The following is a 14,334-nucleotide window of genomic DNA, read 5'->3' as shown; positions in this document are numbered from 1 at the left end:
AAGGACATCGGAAGCCTGTTTTGAACCTCTCTGGATGCCATTAATGCATGTCTTTCTCCTGCTGCTTTTACTCTGTACCTTTGTTATCATAAATCCCAGTGAGTATATAACCTGCTATTGGGTCTCGTGGATCCCTCTGATGAATCACTGGAGGAAACACAAATATATCTATGTATATATTTATGTATATATTTAAAAATAACTACGTATATAGATATATTTAAAACCCAAATCCCTCCACCTAGATATAGCCATCTGGCTAACTTTAAAAACAGGTTTTGACTGCACGAAGATGGCACGTAAGGCGAAGAAGGAAGCCCCTGTCCCTCCCAAAGCTGAAGCCAGAGCAAAAGCTTTGAAGGCCAAGAAAGCAGTGTTGAAAGGCACACACAGCCACGAAAAAACGATCCGGACGTCACCTACCTTCCGACGGCCCAAAACACCGAGGCTCAGGAGGCAGCCCAAATATCCTCGGAAGGGCGCCCCTAGGAGAAACAAGCTTGACCACTACGCCATCGTCAAGTTCCCCCCGACCACTGAGTCAGCCATGAAGAAAATAGAAGACAGCAACACACTGGTGTTCATTGTGGACGTCGAGGCCAACAAGCACCAGATTAAACAGGCTGTGAAGGAGCTCTATGACATTGACGTGGCTAAGGTCAACACCCTGATCAGGCCTGATGGAGAGAAGAAGGCATATGTTTAACTGGGTCCTGACTATGATGCTTTGGATACTGCCAACAAAATTGGGATCATCTAAACTGAGGTCAGCTGGCTAATTCTAAATACCAAAGTTTTCCCTATAAAAAAAAAACAACAACAAAAAAAACAGGTTTTGACCTACTAAATCATCGTGTGAAAGTCCTTCTAAATTGTCAGAAGGCAAACAAAACTGCTAACTGATGATAAGCTGTATTGTGGCGTGAAGATTAAATTTTATGGAAGCCCCATATTAAGACTTAAAAGAATAATTTTGCTGTTTTAAATAATTACCAAGATTTATTGTACTTTGCTTTGGTGACATAATAATGGCTTAGTCCATTAAATTGGAATCCAACTTTTAAGCTTGATTGGGTTCTGATGGGAAGAAACAGGACACTCTATAAGAAATTGCTTTATAATATCCCCCAGGAACAGGTAGTGAAAAGCTGAGACTGCCTGTACATGAGAGTTTGGAGAGACAAGGGGGGGGAGGTGAGCAAGATTAACTCCCGTGCCATGGACCCATCACTCTTTAAATCCCCTTCTTTGACAACTTCCCTCAATAATCTTAATAATAATAACTAACATTTACTGAGTACTTACTCTGAGCCAGACACTATTCTACGCACATGTTTTGTCTTAATCTTCATAATAGCCTATTCAGTAAATATTACTATTTTTCTTTTATACAAATGAAGAAACCAAGGCTAAATATAATTGAGTAGCTAGTTCATGAAGCTAGTACGTGAACTTAAACCTGAACTGAGAAAGTCACCTGCTATATACTTTGTGTCTCTTTACATTCAATATATTCAAATGAGATGTCACTGATATAAAATGGAATTCGGACTAGGTTTTGCATCAGTCAGGGTTCTCCATGGAAACAGAACCAACAGGAGATATATATACACACACACACACACACACACATATATATAATATACACACACACATACATACAGTTGAAACGCTTGAACAATGCAGGTTTGAACTGCGTGGGTCCACTTTTACCTGATATTTTTCAATAGTAAATACTACAGTACTACACGGTCTGTGGTTGGTTGAATCCGTGGATGTGGAGGAACTATGGATACGAGGGCTGACTATATACTGGATTAAAGTGCACACTGTTGAAGGGTCAACTGTATACACACACACACACACACACACACACAGTTTTACCTTAAGGAATTGGCTCACATGATTGTGAGGACTGACAAGTCTGGAATTTGTAGAGCAGGCTGGCAACCTGGAAATTCAGGGAAGAGTTGATGTTGTAGTATTGAATTCAAAATCTGCAGGCTGGAAACACAGAGTTCCTATGTTGCGGCCTTGAAGGAGAAATTATTTGGGAAACCTCAGTTTTTGCTCTTAAGGATAAAGGCCCAGCCACATTCGGAGAGTAAAAAAAGGACTGATTTAAATGTTAACCACACACAAAACTAACCATCATAGTTGTGATCTTTCGTTTTTGAAGAGGAAAGGAAGGGTGGATCCCCAAATGTGATTTATCCAAGACTAACCCCAAGATGAACCTGCTCCCAAATGAACGACCAGCCCCGTGTCACAAGCCCCTCACCCTAGCCACAGCCATGCAAGTGTGGCCTTGGCCAGAAGAGGGCACTGCCATCTACTTGTGTGACTATCTGCTTGGGAACCAATAGGGTGGAAGAGGTTTTGACACGACTTTCAATTAATTATTAATTTTGACAGCCCCTAAGTTAGCATAGTACAACCTTTGGGAGAATAAATGGCTGTGAACTTTTAGCGTCACTGTGAGACCAAAGCACCTCCCTGACATTACTCAAACCTGACATTCAATAATGCAAGAGGGTGTGGAATGCTCGTGTCCTTTGGCTCTCCTGGTGCCTTAAAACTGGCCCAGCTGGGCAGAGTCAAACCAAACAGATTTTCCAGATCAGGACAACTCGGGGTGATGCAGAGGAAACAAAGAAGTTGGGCACTTGGGGACTGAGAGGAAAAACTGGGAGGACCCCTGGGGCTCCAGGCAGGTGAGGAATCTTCTGGTAACATACAGAGGAGGACAGGCTTGGGAGGTTACTCTATGTGTCTGGGTTTGAGAGAATATTACAGGCCCCTCTGGCAATACCACTCTGTCTAGCAGAGCAGTTAATCTAATCTCTGGATTCTTCATTGGAAACGGAAATTCACACCAGTATAGTTGTTCTTTAGTTCTCATTAATAATTAAAAGTCTCCCTCCCCTGCTTCCATGTTAATGACAGCTTCCATTCATGCAGCTTGAGACTTTGCAGAGGGCTTTCCCACCCACAGCAAGGAATAGAGCAGGTACTGATTATTTCCAGTTTACAGTTGAGGAAACACAGAGAGTGAGTGGTTTACTCTGGCTCCCCTGTAATCCAAGCCTGGGAGGTGACCAGAGGTCTGGGGCCTGATCTTAGCCCTGTGCTCTGTCCCCTATCAATACTACATTCCTGGGCTTCCCTGGTGGTGCAGTGGTTAAGAATCCGCCTGCCAATGCATGGGACACAGGTTCGAGCCCTGGTCTGGGAAGATCCCAAATGCCGTGGAGCAACTAAGCCCGTGCGCCACAACTACTGAGCCTGTGCTCTAGAGCCCGCGAGCCACAACTACTGAAGCCCATGTGCCACAACTACTGAAACCCACACACCTAGAGCCCCTGCTCCACAACAAGAGAAGCCACCGCAATAAGAAGCCCGTGTACTGCAGCAAAGAGTAGCCCCCGCTCGCCACAACTAGAGAAAGCCCACATGCAGCAATGAAGACCCAATGCAGCCGAAAATAAATAAATTTATTTTTTAAAAAAACCCCACTACATTCCTAACTCTTGCCACTGCTGTTTCCAAGGTCTGTTAAAAGCTGAATGTAGGGCTTCCCTGGTGGCGCAGCGGTTGAGAGTCCACCTGCCGATGCAGGGGACACGGGTTCGCGCCCTGGTCTGGGAGGATCCCACATGCCATGGAGCGGCTGGGCCCGTGAGCCATGGCCGCTGAGCCTGCGCGTCCGGAGTCTGTGCTCCGCTCGCAACGGGAGAGGCCACAACAGTGAGAGGCCCGCGTACCGCAAAAAAAAAAAAGCTGAATGTATGCAAACCCTGTGACTCAGCAATTCCACCTGTAGGAATGTATACAGCAGAAGTGGGTGCCCACAGGCACCAAAAGGTATGTGCAAAACTGTTCATAGCAACATAATGTGCAATAGCCCCAAATGAAAACCAACCCCAAATCCCACCAACATAGAATGGATAAATTGACTGTGGTATACTTCTATCATGAATTCCATGTGGTAATGAGAATAATGAACAGAATCTATGCAAAATGTGAATAAATTTCACAAATATATATAAAGTTCAAAACAGTCAAAATTAATATAAAGTGTTGAAAGGTTAGTGGTTATACCTCAAAGGACTAGTAAATGGGAGGGGGGGGATACAGGGGTCTACTGGGGTGCCAATAATGTTCTACTCCTTGACCTAGGTAGGAGTTATGTGGGTGACATAGGTGTGTTCACTTTGCACAAATTCACTAAGCTGTATGTTTATAATTCATGCACTTTTCTGCATGTAAGTTACACTTCAATGAAAAGCTTTAAAATCCTGATTTGTCTAAATAAATTACTTTTGCATGAGCAACTTTAGTACTGCTCAAACGTAGCTCATCCCTGATTAAAGCAGACTTGCTTGTTGCTCCGCTCTGACAGTGACCACACCACCATTTCCCAGAGAGTTCCCAAAGGGTTGAGAGAGCAGGTCAACATCTGCCTTTGCAGTTGTGCGTGCAAGAATACATTTCAGGAGGCTGCCACATGGGAAGTTCAGCCCCTGCCTCCACTGCTACAAACATATGTTCATTCTGTGTGTCCAGAAAGTAAAAAAGAAAGAAACACGCAAGCAGGATAAGCCAAACACAGCAAACATCTCCCCCAAATGGCAAAGCTCCCCAGCCTGTCCCATTTTTAACAGCCAATGACACTAGCACTATCTTGCAGGAAAAACAAGAACTCTAACCCCAGCACCCTAAAGACGCAGATGGCCCCTCTAGACAAGAGACCCAAAGCACAGGGCAGCAAACTGAAGCTGTTCAGACTTCCATGGTAGGGCCCGGTGAAGTCATAAATGGAACCAGATTTCCTGTTTCCCAGAGTACAGCCTGCTTCTCATTAGCCCTTACTGCTTCTTACAGGGCCAGGGGGCTTGAAAATCTTAAAGGACAAAAGTACAACAACACATTAGATCAAGGACTGGCTATCTCCATCCATGGGCCAAGGACGTTTAGTCTAGGGCCACACACACACACACACACACACACACCATACTCCCTGGCTCCCTCTGCTGCTTTGGAGAGCTTCTAACACCACTTCAGCTCCTTGTATCTCCTATATCAGTTCCCAGGGGCAAAAGAGTGAGGATCTTGAAAACCACTTGGATAGGCAGCCACTTTCAGACTTTCTCCAACTGGATTGCATTTGGAAAAGCTGGCCTTCTTTTCTTCCCTCCCAACGGTCAGAGGGACACTAGCCATACTTTTTGCACCTTTGCATGATGTGGTGGTGTTGCCAGAACTCTGGAAGCTGGGCCATAAGGTATTCTCGACCACAACAGCAGAAAAATAAGACGAAAGCAGAGGTCAGGACTGAGCCTGCTCGAGCTCTTCCAAAGCCTAAGTGAGTACTGGCTGTAGTGGAGACACCCTAGGGTATGCATAGCTGAAGCCCAACACCAGGAGTCAGGTAGATGGCACAACAACACGCACACAAATGAGTTCACTGCAGCACTGTCGTCAAAGAGAAAAGTGAGAAGCAAGTGAAGCATCCAACAACAAAATGTGTTACATTATATGATCTCATTATATACAATGGATTATCATGCAGCCATGAAAAAGAATCAGGCAGCTCTATACTAACTAACACAGAAAGTGGTCTACACTTTAAAGTTAAATGGTAAAGGCAAGTTGGCGATAACTACATATAGCATGATTCCATTTATATATTTTAAAAATCCTGTATGCATACACATACAATCTCATACACGCTAGCACTGTTAAATGATCTAGAAGGATACACACTTATCAGGTTACCTCTGGGGAAGGGAATGGAAGTAGGAGGTGAGGGGGAATCTTTCCAAATTTGCCATTTTTTGTTTCTATAGTATTTGTTTATGCTGTACCAGTAGCTCTATAGTAATTTAAAAAGCAATCTAAAAAACCAAGGCTATGGGAACGGGGTATGGAGGAGGCACATCTGATGGGGGTGGTCAGCACAGCCAGAGGCTTCTGTGGGTCAGGACCAAGGGCTGGGAAGTAGATTCACCCAGAATTTTGGGAGAGGCTCCAAGCTCTTGGTTAGGCATAACAGATTTTTCTCCTGTTTTCCCTCTTTGGGATCATGTGCTCTTGGTTCTCTTTGGGTCACTTCCAACCCAAGGCAGCTGGAGGAGAAGAGCCCCTCTCTAGTAAGGCCCAGGGAGGATGGCTGGGGCCCATTTGGCCTGAGGCCTTCAGAGGAAACCTCCTTTTCTCCTTGGTGCACATTTCCTTGGGGTTCTTTTCCTGGGCCTTCGCCACCCCTGGACAAGATCTCCAAGGACTGAAGAAAAGGGCCCCCAGCACTGGGCCAACCTTTAGTCAAGCCTACTGTTGTTCTCTTGGGGAGGTTTTTTAAAAAATATAAGCCTCAAATATAGATATACACATTGAAATATAGAATAAATGCTTTGTTATGTTAGCAAATGACCGACACTGGGTAAAATGGAAATTTTCACCCATTCTGGAACGAGTGTAAATTGGTTAAAAGCCTTTCAAAAAGCAACTGGACAATATCAAGAGTCTAAAATATTTTCAGGAACTTCCCTGGTAGCGCAGTGATTAAGAATCCACCTGCCAATGCAGGGGACACGGGTTCGAGCCCTGGTCCAGGAAGATCCCACATGCCACGGAGCAACTAAGCCCGTGTGCCACAACTACTGAAGCCTGTGTGCCATAGAGCCCTCAAGCTGCAACTACTGAAGCCTGCACACCTAGAGTCCGTGCTCCACAGCAAGAGAAGCCACTGCAGAGAAAGAGTAGCCCCCGGTCCCCACAACTAGAGAAAGCCCGTGCACAGCAACAAAGACCCAGGCAGCCAAAAAATAAATAAATAAAATAAAATATTTGCATACTATTTTATCCAGTAATAAAGCTTCTGGAAATTTCTCCTAATGAAATACATAATGCCTCAAATAGGAAAACTTATGTGAAGATTGCTCTCATTGTTTCCTTTTATTATAGCTAAAAATTGGAAACAAACTAAATGTGCAACAAACAGCAGGTGACTGGTTAAATATGTGTGCTCGGGACTTCCCTGGCGGTCCAGTGGTAAAGAATTTGGCTTCCAACGCAGGGGATATGGGTTCGATCCGTGGTCGGGGAGCTAAGATCCCACATGCCACGGGGTAACTAAGCGTGCGCGCCACAACTACTGAGCTTGCGCGCCTCAACTAGAGCCCGTGTGCTGCAAACTACAGAGCCTGCGCGCTCTGGAACCTGCGTGCCACAACTAGAGAAGAGAAAGCCCGCACGCCAAAACTAGAGAGAAGCTCGTGCGCTGAAATGAAAGATCCTGAATGCCACACGAAGATCCCGCGTGCCGCAACAAAGACCCGACACAAATAAATAAATACATACATACATACATTGGATTATGGTTTTTTTTAAAAAAAAAATATGTGTGCTCCATGGAACATTGCACAAAATTAAAATTATAAAGAAAATTTGTAATAATAAGTTCAAATGTACTAGTGATGGCCTTGTAGCGCTTTTTTTATACAAAAGTAATTTTGTACTTATATAAAAGCTCATTTCATAAGAAAGAATAAACATGTTCAGGCCTCATCCCAGTCTAATTAAATCAGAAGCTCAGGAAGTGGGGCCTAGACATCAGAATTTTTTTATGTTTCCCCAGGTGACTCTAATTGAAGCCAAGGGTGACAGAGAACCATTGGCTTTAGATCAAAGTGAGACCGCCCACTTCAGTTGTGGCCCAGTCCAGCTCAACTGGATGGAGTTCTACATGGGGTACTGAATGGCCTATGTTCCCCTGGCCTTGTCTCCAAATATAATGACTAGTGGGTTGGGTGGTGGCCCCCCCGAGTAGGAGGCTAATCATAAATTTGAGATTAGGGCCAGATAGCTTTACACTTTATCACAACCAGCAGGCCGGCAGACTCATTAGGAAGTAGATAGTTCAGATAATCTCAGTAAGATGCATGAGGTCAGAACGGGGTGAGAGGCATGGCAGAGGCAGATCCTCCACAGCTAGGCACCTGAGCTAAAGAGTTGGAACCAAATCCCGTAATGTATGTCATCTGTCGAGGGGGGGATGCAGCCCTACAGAGCCCCTGGCTGCCTGCCTGCTGGTGTCAACCTCCACAGTCTTGCTAGCAGGGATAAAAGCAGAAAGCTTCAGAAGATTTGCCACTAGGAGATTCTGGTTTCTACAGGGCTCTTTAGAAGAAGCTGTGACAGCAAATTTGCTGTTGGGCCAAAGGAAACAAATGAAAATGGAATAGGAGAGAAAACTCAGGAAAGGTAGACAGCAAAAGGGAACCATCAGCAGAATATAATGACCCCTTTATGGCATCCAGGCTCCCTGTTGCCTGTAATTCCACCATGAGATTAATTCCACTTGGGTTATTAAGAATTGCCCCTTCATAGCTGTCCTCTTTGAAAATGTGGACTCCTAAAAGGAACGACACTTTGATTCAGCAACAATTTAATGGAATTAGCTCATGATTTACTCAGCCAATTTGAATGCCTACTCTGGGCTTGGTACTGCACTGGGAACTGGGATACAGTGGAAGGAAGACCTCGTTAAAGTGACTAAGAAGACTCCATTTATTTTATTTATTTATTATTATTTTTGGCTGCGTTTGGTCTTCGTTGCTGTTGTGCACAGGCTTTCTCTAGTTGTGGTAAGCGGGGGCTACTCCTCGTTGCAGTGCGCGGGCTGTAGGCACGTGGGCTTCAGTAGTTGCGGCACGTGGACTCAATAGTTGTGGCTCGTGGGCTCTAGAGCGCAGGTTCGGTAGTCGTGGCTCACAGGCTTAGTTGCTCCGTGGTGTGTGGGATCTTCCTGGACCAGGGCTCGAACCTGTGTCCCCTGCCTTGGCAGGTGGATTCTTAACAACTGCGCTACCAGGGAAGTCCCAGAAGACTTCATTTAATTCAGAAGTATCTACTGAACATGTCTTGTCACCGGACAGGGAGCTGGTGCTGAGACAGGAGGAAAACAACACTGTTACCTCCCTCAAGGAGCTTCTAACCTTGCTTGGTTAGATATTCTTTGGAGCTGCGTCAAAAGTCCAGTAGGAATGAGGGGTGTAGACTAGTGCAGGAACCGCATCAGCATCTAGCCTGTAGGAGGAGCAGACTCATTGGCACCAGAGATTGCAAAAGACTGGAAGAGGAACTGGAAATCAAATCTGGGATTGCCAAGGAAGAGCAGCACAACAAAATCTAAGTCCAGGCACTGAGGTGGCATGAGCCTTGGAGCGGGAGAGCCCAGAGTAGAGCACAAGATGAAGATGGGGGTTCAAAACCAGGGCAGCTAATTGATGTCTTCAGACTAAGCAAAATACTGGAACAGTGGTTGCCTAAGGTGGGTGGGGGGGACTGATTGGGAAGAAACATGATGGGACTTTCTGAGAAGATACAGAGATGAATGTCCCATATCTTGAAAGAAGTGTGGGTTATGTGGGTACAGCTATTTGTCAAAAGCCGTTGAACTGTATACTTAGGATTTGTGCATTTCAATGTATGTAAATTTTACCTAAAAAAACAGTAAACAAATCGAACCTTGGTTAGGTTTACTTTTAGTAGTGCTAGGAATTAGCAATTCTGAAACTACAAGCTGTATATTCTTGGGCACGAGGTAAGTGGGAGTCTGATTTCCAATTGTTGGGGAGAGAAATTACAGATACAGAAAAGGTGTTTTTTGCATTGGAATTGGAGTTATCCATATAACTATATATGACTAATATAGCTCTATATATGCCTCCAATATATTTCTAATACATTATTAGAAATAATAATCTATTTATAGATAGAAAATAATCTATTTCTGTGTGTTTATGTAGGTAATATAATCTAATTCTGTCTGCTAAAAGGGACTAGAAGCAATGACACAGTGGGAATGAGCATATTTAACTCCCAGACCTTGGTTTCTAAATACCATTCCCCACTGAAGGAACCAGGGATCCTTGAGAAATGGCTTGTTCCAGGGTTGGGGGCAGGAAAAGTACAGGATGAGCCTGGAACATCTTGTTGAGCCAAAAAGTAAAGAAATACTCAAAGAATCACGTTGAAAGGACTCAGAAGCTAGCTTGATGGGGCTCCCACTGGCCCAATCTGGGACAATCTTGCATCAAAATAAATAATATTTGTAATGGATTATACCCCACTAAATAAAAGAAGAATCCATATTGATATAAATAAATAAATGAACAAATAAATAAATGGAGGTAAAGGGAAACCTCTTCACTACAGTAGAACACCAAAACAACAGAGGTAGAAAACTGATAGGGAAAAGTTTGACAGAAAATTGGATAATTACTGGACTTCCCTTGTGGCGCAGTGGTTAAGAATCCGCCTGTCAATGCAGGGAACACAGGTTCAATCCCTGGTCTGGGAAGATCCCACATGCTGTGGAGCAACTAAGCCCATACGCCACAACTACTGAAGCCCACGCGCCTCGAGCCCATGCTCCGCAACAAGAGAAGCCACCTCAATGAGAAGCCCGTGCACTGCAACGAAGAGTAGCCCCCGCTCACTGCAACTAGAGAAACCCCGTGCGCAGCAATGAAGACCCAACACAGCCAAAAAAATTAAAAAAAAAAGAATGAGTCTCAAAAAAAAAAAAGGACAATTACAGAGTTGCAAAGTATGCCCCCCAATTACTTATTGACTACAAAGGAAAAAATAACAACTTCACAGTTATTATTAAGGCAGAAAGCACTTAATCAAGTAATCAAACCTAACAACGCTATATTGATATAAACCAATATCCAATACCATGTGCCTTGGATTGGGATACTTGGAGAAGGACACACCAACAATTCTGTGATATTCCTGCCAAAAATGCATAACCTGAATCTAATCATGGAAACATGAAACAAACTCACATTGAAAGACATTCTACAAAATAACTGGCCTGTACTCTTTTAAAATGTTAGGGTCAAGAAACATAAAGAAAAGCTGAAGGAATGTTCCAGAATAAAGGAAAATAAATAGATCTGACAACTAGATGTTGTGTGTGATCTTGGATTTGGTCCTGGACTTGGGGAGAAAAAAAAAAAGTAAGGACATTTTGGGAACAATTGATGAAATAGATAGTAATATTGGATTAATGCTTAATTCCCTGATTGTGTTAACTGAACTGTGGTAAGAGAATGTCTTCCTGGAAAATGCACACTGCAGTATTTAGCAGTAAAGGGGCACCACATCTCCAACTCACTTTTAAAAGGGAGGGAGGGAAGGAAGGGGTGGGAGGAGAGAGAGAGAGAGAGAGAGAGAGAGAGAGCGCCCAAGTGCAAATAAGGCAAGAATGCAAATAAATGGATCAAAGATTGTAGGAGCTCCTTGTACTGTTCTTGTAATTTTTCTGTAAAATTGAAATTGTATCAAAACAAAAATTCCTCTTTAGCAAGTGGTGCTGGGAAACTTGGACAGCCACATGTAAATCAATGAAGTTAGAACACACACTCACAGCATACACAAAAATAAACTCAAAGTGGCTTAAAGACTTAAATATAAGACAAGATGCCATAAAACACCTAGAAGAGAACATAGGCAAAACATTCCCTGACATAAATCATACCAATGTTTTCTTAGGTGAGTCTCCCAAGGCAATAGAAATAAAAGCAAAAAATAAACAAATGGGACCTCTTTAAGCTTATAAGCTTTTACACAGCAAAGGAAAGCATAAACAAAATGAAAAGACAATCTATGGAATGGGAGAAAATATTTGCAAATGATGCGACCAATAAGGGCCTAAGTTCCAAAATATACAAACAGCTCATAAATTCAATAACAAAACAAAAAAAACAACCCAATCAAAGAATGAGCAGAAGACCTAAATAGGCATTTCTCCAAAGAAAACATACAGATGGCAAATAGGCACATGAAAAGATGCTCATCATCGCTAATTACTAGAGAAATGCAAATCAAAACTACAATGAGGTAGTGACTACCTCACACAGGTCAAACTGGCCATCATTAAAAAGTCTACAAATAATCAATGTTGGAGAGGGTGTAGAGAACAGGGAACCTTCTTACACTGTTGGTGGGAATGTAAATTGGTGCAGCCACTATGGAGAACAGTATGGAGGTTCCTCAAAAAACTAAAAAATAGAGTTGCCAAATGATCCAGCAATCCCACTCCTGGGCATATAGACAGACAAAATATAATTTGAAAAGATGCATGTGCCACTGTGTTCATAGCAGCACTATTTACAATAGCCAAGACATGGCAACAAACTAAATGTCCACTGACAGATGAATGGATAAAGAAGATGTGAGATATATATATATAGATATAGATATATAGATATATATATATATATATATATATATACACAGTGGAATATTACTCAGCCATTAAAAAGAATGAAATAATGTCATTTGCAGCAACATGGATGGACCTAGAGATTATCATACTAATCGAAGTAAGTCAGACAGAGAAAGACAAATACCATATGATATCACGTATATGTGGAATCTAAAATACAACACAAATGAACATATCTATAAAACAGAAACAGACACAGAGAACAGACTTGTGGTTGCCAAGGGGTGGGGGAGGGGAAGGGAAGGATTAGGAGTCTGGTATTAGCAGATGCAAACTGTTATATATAAGATGGATAAACAACAAGGTCCTACTGTATAGCACAGGGAACTAGATTCCATATCCTGTGATAAACCATAATGGAAAAGAATATATATATGTATAACTGAGTCACTCTGCTGTACAGAAGAAATTAACACAACATTGTAAATCAACACTATATTTCAGTGAAATTTTAAAAATAAATTAAAAAAATAAAAAGATCCTCCCCAAAATGAAAGAAAGCAAACAAATCTACGGGTGTGGTCAGGAACCAGGCAACACTCTGGCACTAGCAGCCAAGAGGCCTGTGTTTCCTGCTGGGGCGGGAGCCAGTCCAAAGTATGGCCATTCCAGGGACTGCAGGAGGGGAGGGGTAGCCACCCTGTAGGGTAGGCTTAGTGGGCTGTAGTGTTATGTAAATTTTGTCATCGACTAGACCACAAACTGGGGTGCAGTTCCTGGTAGAGCATGGAACTTATACCATCATGTCCTTATAGCAGAGAGGCCTTACAGCTGTTTTGTGTCAGATGACTCATAGATACGATGCAGCAAACAGAAAATCATTGGGAAATGTGTGAACTGTGGTCAGATTTCATCTCTTTTTATAAAACTGACTATTGTTTAAGTCTTCTGCTTTTGTTACAGCCCATCTAGAGACAGAAATGTGTTTGCATGTTTGCAAGGAGGCCTGAATTTTTTAAATCTGGTAAAAGAGTTTAAGGTTAAAAGAATTTAAGGTAAAATAAGTCAAGGTTTTCCCATTTAGCAGTAGCAGGAATTAAGGCATAAGCTTTCCCTAAGCAATTCCTTTCCAAAGAGAAGCATATGTTTAAACGTAATTCATTAATATCTCTTCTGTGGCCATTATCCAGTGTTTGGCCTTCTGCCACAGCTCTAGAGCACAGTGATTTCTTTTTCTCTGTCATCTCTTTTTTTCTTTTTGGCCAGAGATTCTGAGAATCTCTAAATCGCTAATTCTATGATTTCCTCTGGTTTGCCCCCAAAAGCTTAACAGTCTGATTTTTTTTTTTTTCCAGGAAATTGATGCCCCACAAATCTAAGAACAATTAGCTGAAAATAAGACAGGCTTCTTCACACAACCCCTAGGTGGATATCACCACTGCCTTTTCTCAGAGTCAGAGATAGCCAAATGGATCTCACGGGCTTCCCTGGTGGCGCAGTGGTTGAGAGTCCGCCTGCCGATGCAGGGGACGCGGGTTCGTGCCCCGGTCCGGGAGGATCCCACATGCCGCGGAGCGGCTGGGCCCGTGAGCCATGGCCGCTGTGCCTGCGCATCCGGAGCCTGTGCTCCGCAACGGGAGAGGCCACAGCAGTGAGAGGCCCGCGTACCGCAAAAAAAAAAAAAAAAAAAAAAAAAAGGATCTCACTACAGAAGTTCTTCCTAACCCTTAACTGGTGCCGGGGAAAGGCCAAGAGTGGCTGCAGTGTTGGGGAGTGGGACACACCGGAATTCACCTTCCCTTTCCCTCTGCCTGCCTGTGGGGAGTGTTTCTGACTCGCGTCCCGGCTCAGGCAGGGCTCTGGTGGCCTAGGCAGCACCTGGCCGACGTTAGAGGGGGTGCTGCCCCAGGAAGGCCTACAACACACAGCTCGTTAGAGCGAGGCTGAGTCGTGGGGTATGGAGGCTGTTGGGTCCCATTCCTGCAACATAACAAGCAAACAGAGTACTGGCAGAGAAAATCCAGACTGTGGAGTCTGTAAAACTTTTTCAAGGCCAGTTCACGAAGGCATTCACCAGGTCTGTGAGAGTGAAA

The 14,334-nt window shown here is 43.4% G+C and overlaps 1 pseudogene; it reads left to right on the top strand.

Annotated features, from left to right (window-relative positions):
- Positions 1-292: 292 nt before the first annotated feature.
- Positions 293-970, top strand: LOC117311194 (large ribosomal subunit protein uL23 pseudogene; annotated as a pseudogene).
- Positions 971-14,334: the final 13,364 nt, after the last annotated feature.

Source organism: Tursiops truncatus, chromosome 2, assembly GCF_011762595.2.
Source record: "Tursiops truncatus isolate mTurTru1 chromosome 2, mTurTru1.mat.Y, whole genome shotgun sequence".
Classification (NCBI taxonomy): domain Eukaryota; kingdom Metazoa; phylum Chordata; class Mammalia; order Artiodactyla; family Delphinidae; genus Tursiops; species Tursiops truncatus.
The sequence above is the reverse complement of the archived record's forward strand: the minus strand, read 5'-3'. Positions and strand labels throughout refer to the sequence as shown.